Below are 8,994 nucleotides of genomic sequence, written 5' to 3'. Positions count from 1 at the left end.
TTTCAGAAAATTGTAAACCAATTTTCAAAACTCACAATAACACAAACACAATAAGTAAATAAGACAAAGGCAAAACATAAGTTCACAGGCACTTTCTGCATATTTACCACGACCTTGCCTTCTGATGATAAAAAGTCTTAAAATCTTGCATTTTACAAGAACTTTTTAATATAAATGGGACATTTAGAACATGGCATATGAGAATATATGGTTAACCGAGGATGAGCAACGGGTGATGGCACTTCCTGCTTCTTGCTATAAACCTACCCCCTGGTTATAAAAACATCTAAAAATTCTGACACTGAGGTGTGAGAGACAATGGAACAGACTATCAAAATCCTGAACTTCAGGAAATTTTTCAAATATGACCCTGTGAACATGGCATGTCCCTCCTTCCTCATTACCAAAACATCTCAATGTTCCAACACTATGTACATTGGTAATTACAACACTTCACTGTTGCATTTCTGAGTTGTGACATTGTGAACATGGCATGTTAAAGTATGTAGAAACTCTAGATCAGAACAGGCTTAATGCAATTCATAGTGATTTAGCATTTTCTGACTTTCTAAATGAAAAAAAAATTCGGTGATTATGACACTTCGGTATGACATAAAATATGCTTCAATGATAGAATAAATAATCATGGAAAAAATACCCACAGTGGACATTCATAGTTGTGATTATAGGAATGTTAAATATCAGGTGAGTAGCTGCGTCAGCATGCGTAGGCTGCAAAGGAACAAGTAAAGGGTTATTCCATGCTGAAAAGAGAAGAAAGGAAACACGACGTGTTGGCCATGGAGCCTTCTTCAGGTGTTAGAAAGACAGGGCAGTATGCACAGATAATTTTCTTTTTATCTTTGCTTACTGCAGTTTATTTTTGATGACAACATCAAAGACATTAAGGAATTCTTACGGCTAACAGCTCCACATCAACTTCCTTTTATAACTAACCTCATCAGATCTCTCAACTGCACTCTTCCAGTTTCTCACTTCAGAGAAGGATAAAAAACTCAATCATCCTCTACAGAGAAAAACCATCAACACCCCTACCACCTCCACCAATCCTAACCTTGGTGTTACTACACCCTCTGACCTTTCCCTTTCACCCCTTTGCATCCTCAGCTAACATATTTTAATATTACAACACAATTAAAATAGATTGTACAGTATTTACAGTTTAAAATTAAGGTAAATATGTCCAAATATCAAAATCCAACTGCACAGTGCTAACAAAACAATGCTTGTCAAGTTCTCAAACAAATCTGCATTGTATTTTTAAAATATTTCAGCAGAGGATGTGACGGGAGTATAAATGACGATTCAACGATCATTTTTCTTGGGTGAATATGGTTTTCTGGGGAGTTGCGATGTTGGGCATTATTGGACATTTTTGACAAGTGTTGAACAGTCACATTTCCTACAAATATTAAAATGGCTATGGTTTAGCTGAGAAATCCAATCGACCTATGTGAAAACAATGTTTACAACATGAATTTCATGTTTCACAAGCTGTGTGAATTTCATCAAAAACAAGTTTTCCAGAAAGGAAATGAACACATGCTTTTAACGAAATCAAGCCCTTTGTGATTGCCCGAAATGATACGTTCTGTACTACAAGATAGGAAGAAATACACGGCTGGGATTCAAACCGCAGTTCTTTTCTTTAATAAAGATGCACTTTAACCAACTAGGCTACGGTGACAGGACAACCTTCACCTTTTACAGCCGCTTGGACACACCGCTCTGAGACATCTGCGTTCAGAAAGCGCTGAACCTGCTCTCAGAGCAAATTGCCTCTTTTACATACAGTAGCAGCCCCGACACTGAGAAACGAAGAGAACTGGCTTTTATCTGGCATTTTTCATGTCCAATGCGTTTGACATCTCCCAAGGGCGACAGAGTTCTTTTGCAACACTATTTCTTCTTCTTTTTTATTTCTGTACGCTTTGATAAAAAAACGAGAAATCGTGCAAGGGAAAAAATGTATTTGTTTCATAGAGAAAACGTACACCAGGAAATGTTGTGTTGAGAAGAGGTGATTTAACATGATACGTAACCTAATTTATCGGAGTAAATGCTCACCCAGCAAGGTCTGGAGAAGTTGGAGAGTCTGGTGGATGTGTTAATTATACGGTGTTGTGGAAGAAAACAGTCTTTCTTTGAATTCTCAATCAATCGGAATTCCAGTGGGAAACAAACCCTTTGTCTGATTTAAAGAAATAATATTTTAAAAATCATAAAAAATCGGAAAACACATGTTTCTCACTTTGAAATTTTAGTCTGGGCGGTATATTACTAGTAGCGACGCTGAGCACACTATGGGGGAATTCCGGTTATGTGAAATACCAGCAGTTTAATAAATAACGCATCTGATTTTGAATCATAAGATTGTAGGTTCGACTTCTACCTGGCTCGTGTAAATTTTATTCAAGCTCCTCAGTAATAGATGTCTATTATGTAATGAACCGCACCTAAAAGCAAACATTGGGTCTGTTTCCTTTGTTTTCCAGCATGAAATAGCAAATCGTTACAAAAAGTACCTGCTAATGTCCAATAGCGGGTTTTTTTTTTTTCAAATTACATTTTCAGGCTTCAGACACTTTTTAATAAAACAAAAGTGTCCGGAAACTCCCTAACTTTCAGGTTTGCTTGAACCTGTATTAAAAGAGGTTATTTGAAACTTCCGGGATTCCATTCTCTGATGTAGCTGTCTCTAAAGACGGATGTGATGTTTCGCAGATGTGAACTGTGCCTTCTCTCTTGTGTTCAAGGGTATTCGCTGTGTGAGATCCTAACTGTATGTCCAGTAGGGCTCTATTTTGTTTAGATTATCTATGTGGTGTACAGATAGAACTCAACTACATGGTGTGAATTCCGTGTTTAGGACGAGCAGAACCTGAAAAACGAAAAGCAGACCTCAATGTGATTTGAACATGCAGCCTTCTGATCGGGAGTCAGATATGCTACCTTTGCGCCACGGCTATCAGCACCTTTGAATTTCCCAAAGGAGACAAATCGACTTCACACAAAAAAATCTCCTGTGAAGAGCGCCGCTCTTCCGAAGAGAGTCTCTTCATCCCAGACCACATTTTATTCTTCCTGCGCAGCTCTTGTGCAGGTGTTGTTCTCAATTACAGATCCAGGAACACTGATTTTTTTCCCCTATTTTTTTAACTTAAGTACCCCATGGTGCAACGGTAGCACGTCTGACTCTAAATCCCCAAGTTCATTTTCAAAGTATATCGGAGTCAACTGATACTGATCAGGTTCTGCTGCTACTGAACCCGCAGTCTTCACCTTAAAGTTCAATTCCCCAAGCCTTTTGACCTTATATGTCCATCCCTTCTCGTCAAAACTCGTATTTTCACAGAGTACCCTTCAGAAATCGCAGTATAGAATGAAAAAACTCCAGTAGATCTCGGCCACTGTTGGTGATTTTCCTTTAAAAATAAATGAATCTCTGGAAATTTTACGGAGTGTATCACTTTCACTGAGACCGAGAAGTGTTAAGCTGTACATGAGTCTTTGTGGTTCGGTTGTTAACCAAAAAGGTGGTGGTTTGAGCCCTCCCAGGGACACTATGAGCCTTTTAATGTACACACCCGTCTTACTTTATCTCCACGGCCGGTCTTGTACCGCAATCAAATACAGAGCCCGTAGGAGGCAGTAAGCTCGCATATATAGCTCACTGTGTATATAATGAAGAAGTAGAGGTTAGTTTCTCATCTGCGCGTTACAGAGCCTTACGCAACTCGTACTGTACCAATAGCTAGGGTTTGATCCCTGCACGGGCTATTAGTTGAAAAGCCATTGTAAATGACGTGTAAGAGATTTATAGATACTGTAGATCAGTGTCGAATACGCAGCCTACGTACTACGATACAGTGCATGCTAATACTTCAGTGGACACAAGAGATACTCTGTAATTCTATACCACTCTATAGGAATGCGTGCTATGGATGCAAGTGACCAATTGTATTTAAAAAAAGCTATTGTATCTCCAGCAAATAGGGAGAAAGGAGAATGTGCGTGATTTTGGAACAATGCCAATATTGTAAACACAGGAATGCATAGAAATACGTGCTACGAACGCAGGCAATCTTGTGAGCACACGAAAGCGTGATAACAGAAAAATATTTAAGAACTGTTCGAATTTGAGAAAAATACACCAAGCGTCTCTGTGTTTCGCTCCCATGCGCATGAAATAAAAACTTTAAATAAATACGGAAATAAAAACAGAAACGCGGAAAAATGCAAGCTTGCGGATTGCTAAAGCAGGTAAGTTACACTATTTTTGAAGAACCTTATTTACCGTTGGCAAAAGAGCTGACACGTATTATGTGTGGAGAAAAAGCTGCTAAACAGCTCGACCTGCTGCCCCCCTCCCCCTGAAAGACACAGTCATTCAAAGAATTATTGAAATGAAGGATTATATCAAAAGTACACTGATAGAGCGCGTTAAGATGAGCAGATGTTTTTCACTGCAATTAGATGAGTCTGTAGTCGATTTGGCCAATTTGCTCGTTTACGTTAGATACGAGTTTGAGGGTATGTCCCATGAAGACTTTCTGTTCTGTACCAACAGGAACTACAGGAGAGCACATATTTCAGCTTCTGAATGAATTTTTCGAAGAGAATGGCCTCGACTTGATAAAATGCGTCTGAGTTTGTACAGACAGTGCTAGAGCAATGACAAGCCGACATAACGGTGCAGTTGCACGAATTAGAGAGGTTGCTCCAGAAATTAATGTACGCATTACAACATCCACCGCGAGACCTTTGCCGTCAAGAAAATGCCTGACGATTTAATATCTGTTAGACTCTGTTGTGAATTGTATCAAGGCTCGAAAAATTAATTCACATCTCCTTTGCTCAACTAAATAGGCTCACCCCTCTCACTGAAATGGTGCTTTTTTATTAGTTGTTGTTAATGTTTTTTTTCTGTAAAATACTTTGAGAAGCCACCTTTAAAGGCGCTATATCAAATAAAGTTCATTATTATAATATTTATTTCTGGGGTTCCTATGAGATGATGACTTGTAGGTGGTACTAGGATGCTTTGGTTGGATTAGGGGTGGTGCTTGGTCCAAAAAGTTTGAGAACCACTGCTGTAGATACTTTATTGATCCCATGAGGGAAATTAATAAAGCTTATCCAGCTAGCTTTTATGTTTCACACTAAATTGCGATCTTGAAACCAAAATAATTAGAAATATGGAACACAACCGTTGTTCTCCAAGAAGGAAAGCTGTTTAACACTGACGTCACTCCTTTTTATTTAACCCAGATTGTGAAGACAACTCCACCCTATCAAAGGTAATTGTTGCACAAAAGTTGGAAAGCACACTCTGAATCCATCTGTACTGTATATTTGATTTCCGCGATCCGTTCAAGGCTGCTTGGTGCTTCGCAAGCAAGTCATTTCAGGGAAGAAACTCAGTTTAGAGAACTACTGGTGCATTTTCACTCATTGAATTTGATCTTTGTACTCTCTTTTCATTCTCAGCTATAATATTTCAAAATTACAGTTCGGATTTGTTGGAAAACTTCACAGGCATTATTAAGTTAGGACTGTACAATTGTATTTTAATATCTTGGTATATTTACCTTCATTTCAATATGGATGTAACCATAAATGTTGTACTTTTGTCGTACATTTTAACTGAGGACGCACGACGACTATTATACCTTGTGATACATGCAAGACATCTGTAAACGAAGATGTAATTAGTCAAATTGGCAATTAACAGAAAACCACAATTGTATAATATTATTTCTCTATGTCGATGATCAGTTGAAGGATTTGAAGAAACTATATATTATTCCTCGATATCGATGATCAGTTGAAGGATTTGAAGAAACAACAGCGATAGCAGGTGATTTTGGTTTTGAACCCATCTTTACACCTCAATAATCCATTTGTCCTCGAAAAAAGAAAAGACAGGCATGTTTTGAGTCTCATAATGATCATCTTCTCGATCCAAAGAAACATATAAATTTGATTCCTTCCGTAGTATTTGGGATTTTCTTACGAAGATCTCACGAAGTATTGCCAGGATCTATATTTAGTGTTCGGTAGTGATAACACTGCTGATATTGATTGAGTAGAAATCTATGATGTATTGACAGCTTTATCTGAAGCGAGAAGTCCTAGAACGCCATCTATGAAGTTTAAGGATTCATACCAAGATATACTTTTTGTTTTCAACCCAAAATGCTGCTATTGCATTAATCATTATATGAACTATACCAGTTTTGGTAGCTTCTCTGCATGATTTTTCAAAACTGAAACTAATTACAAAATTATTTAAGATCAACCATGACAAAAAATTATAAATCAGGACTAATATTAATATCAACTGATGTTACTACAGAAAAAAAAGATTTAACTGAAATATTAATAAGACTGTTTGTGATTATGTCACTTCTCTGCTTCAGCAAGGTCAATATAAGACTCTGAAAGTAGTAAAGCAAAACTGAACTCAAAATCATATTAGGAATTCTGAGCGATATCTCCATACAGGTAATCCAACAGAACACTGAAATATTTGAATATCATCTCTCTGTATATTGCGCTGCTTTTAACCTAGAGTAAAACTATTGGATTGAAGGAATGCTAACCGCTGGGTTAAAATGTATAGTTGTTATTTGGAGAAATCTGTAAACTCGTGATCTTATATGTTTTAAAAGACAGCACAGGAAAAAACAGTGCTGATTATTTTCCGGAGACGGAGCACTGATGACCTATCCGAGCTTATCGATAAAACCCACCCAGTGGATACTCTAGCAGAACGTCAAAGAACATTCACCTTTGTATCCAAAGAAACCACAGGAACAACATCAGGTAGCACAATCAATTCCCCTTTTAAATCTTTCCTGTAAGGTATGCTATGTGAATTCATGAAGTTAATCCTCTGATCTCTTTTGAGCACGAACAAAGTATTTCTGATGGAGCGCTCTGTTCAAAGATAAGCTATTACCCCTGCCAACGATTCGGCGTGAAGAATTAAAAGTTTCACAGACAAAAGCAGCTCACCACCACAGCCAATATTGAATGTACTGTACTTGCCGGTACACTATCATGTGCACTGCCTCAAAAGTGATCTTGGCAGATGTTGTTCCCTACATAAAGCTGAACATGCCAAAGAGAATTTTTGTTGAGAAAACAAAATATTTTTTCTGCCTTGATGTTTAGCCTGTCTTTTAGAAAGTCTATCTCTAAACAACTCCTGCAGCCTAACAAAAAGCACTTTTACTGGTCGTATTGCAGGTCTTAAAACACTAACATTTGGCAGCGGTGGGATTCGAACCCACACCCCCAGAGAGACTGGAGCCTAAATCCAGCGCCTTAGACCACTCGGCCACACTACCTTCCTCCATGTCTGTCTTCCTCACATTCCTGGCTTGGACTGGGGGGCTTCAGCTCTTGTCGTCCGTTCTAATGATATCATGACATGTGGAAGTGACTGCAACTTCATCTTCCGAGATGCTTTCAATAGCACAAACGCTACTTTCACTGGCACAAACATAGCAATAACGAAGGAGGTGGGTTTCATCCTTTGTGCTGTTTGTAGGGGCGCAACTCTACGTCGATCTACTGACTTGAAGAGCAAAAATCAAAATCCTCTGCTATTACTGTTGCTTTTTTCATAGTTTCTTTAAATCCTTCATTTGAACATAGATTTTGAAGGATATTGATGATAATACCACATAAATTGTGGTTTTCTTGTGATCGCCAATTTTTTTCAAATACCAGCCTTTTTTACAGTTCCTTGCGTGTTTCACAAGGTATAATAGCCCCCCTCGCATCCTCAGCTAACATATTTTAAAATTACAATAGATTATACAGCATGCATGTTTACATTTATATTAAAATTAAAGTAAATATACCAGAATACATACAGTGCTAACCCAATAATTCTTGTCAGGTTCTCCAACAAATCTGCGTTGTTATTTTAACATGTTTCAGCTGAGGGTGCAACAGGAGTATAAATGAATTTTCCCGCCAGCCGTTCAAAGACCAAATTCCATGAGTGAACATTATTTTCTCAGAAGTTGCCGGTATTGGACTTTGCCGGTGGTAATGAATTATATCCACAACTGTTGTAGTAGTTCCTTCTTGAAATTCGACACGTGCAAAGCACTCGTAATATCATAGGTGTTAAAGTTCGCTGAGTCTATTCGAGTCATGGTGTGTATCCCTGCCTATCATTTGGAGATGGGTAGCTTTTTTACACTCAGATTCCAATCTTCAATGCTTTGTGTGAGAGCTTACATAACTTTCATTTTCTCACATTTTCTGACGACTGTTCCAAAGGGGCACCCTGTCAATTCCAAATACTTTTCAAAAATCTGCCAGCATGTTTGATTATTGTCATTTCATTTCGAAAAAGTTCAATATTGATCATAACTAAAGAAAATAATGATCACGAACAAAAAAGGGATAAAGATGCGAGTCGATCTTGAATCACAGCTGGGTGACACGGTCTTCTGTTCTGATATGGTTGTACGAGAAACAGGAGGGATCGCCAATCTCCTATAGAACATGAGTTGAATCAGGAGTGAGACATTTCGTATACTCGTGCATATGTCAACGCCTGACCTACATCGTAAAACTAACATTAAGTTGTCAGAGACATTCATTTATATACAAACAAGAGACAGACCAAGTAATAATTCTACATTAGTTCAGGTGGGTAAACCTGAACTAACTAACTAACTAATAAGCCTATTAATAATTCTACATTAACGTGTCCTACACTGATCAGACTAATTGACATGGTCTGATTCAGAGCCTGTGCAGTTCGTGCTAATTACAACAAGGACAGTTCTGAACCCTCATCACCGAACTGAGCACAAGTTCAGCTCTTCTCCAGTTTTGTTACGCATGGTTTTTCATTGCAATTGAGTTCAGAGCTGGAGCTGAACTCCAGACAGTACAGTGTTTTGGGTAAGTTGTCGAAATTCGCATGAGGCTGCAGACAACTTA

At 38.2% G+C, this 8,994-nt stretch overlaps 1 non-coding gene across 1 annotated transcript; it reads right to left on the bottom strand.

The window, feature by feature from the left end:
• Positions 1-7,294: 7,294 nt before the first annotated feature.
• On the bottom strand, positions 7,295-7,376 carry trnal-uag (transfer RNA leucine (anticodon UAG)). Its single transcript has one exon. It is a non-coding gene; the product is annotated as a tRNA-Leu (tRNA).
• Between the last annotated feature and the right edge of the window lie 1,618 nt (positions 7,377-8,994).

The sequence above is a fragment of the Lepisosteus oculatus genome, chromosome 14 (assembly GCF_040954835.1).
Source record: "Lepisosteus oculatus isolate fLepOcu1 chromosome 14, fLepOcu1.hap2, whole genome shotgun sequence".
Taxonomy (NCBI): domain Eukaryota; kingdom Metazoa; phylum Chordata; class Actinopteri; order Semionotiformes; family Lepisosteidae; genus Lepisosteus; species Lepisosteus oculatus.
The sequence above is the reverse complement of the archived record's forward strand: the minus strand, read 5'-3'. Positions and strand labels throughout refer to the sequence as shown.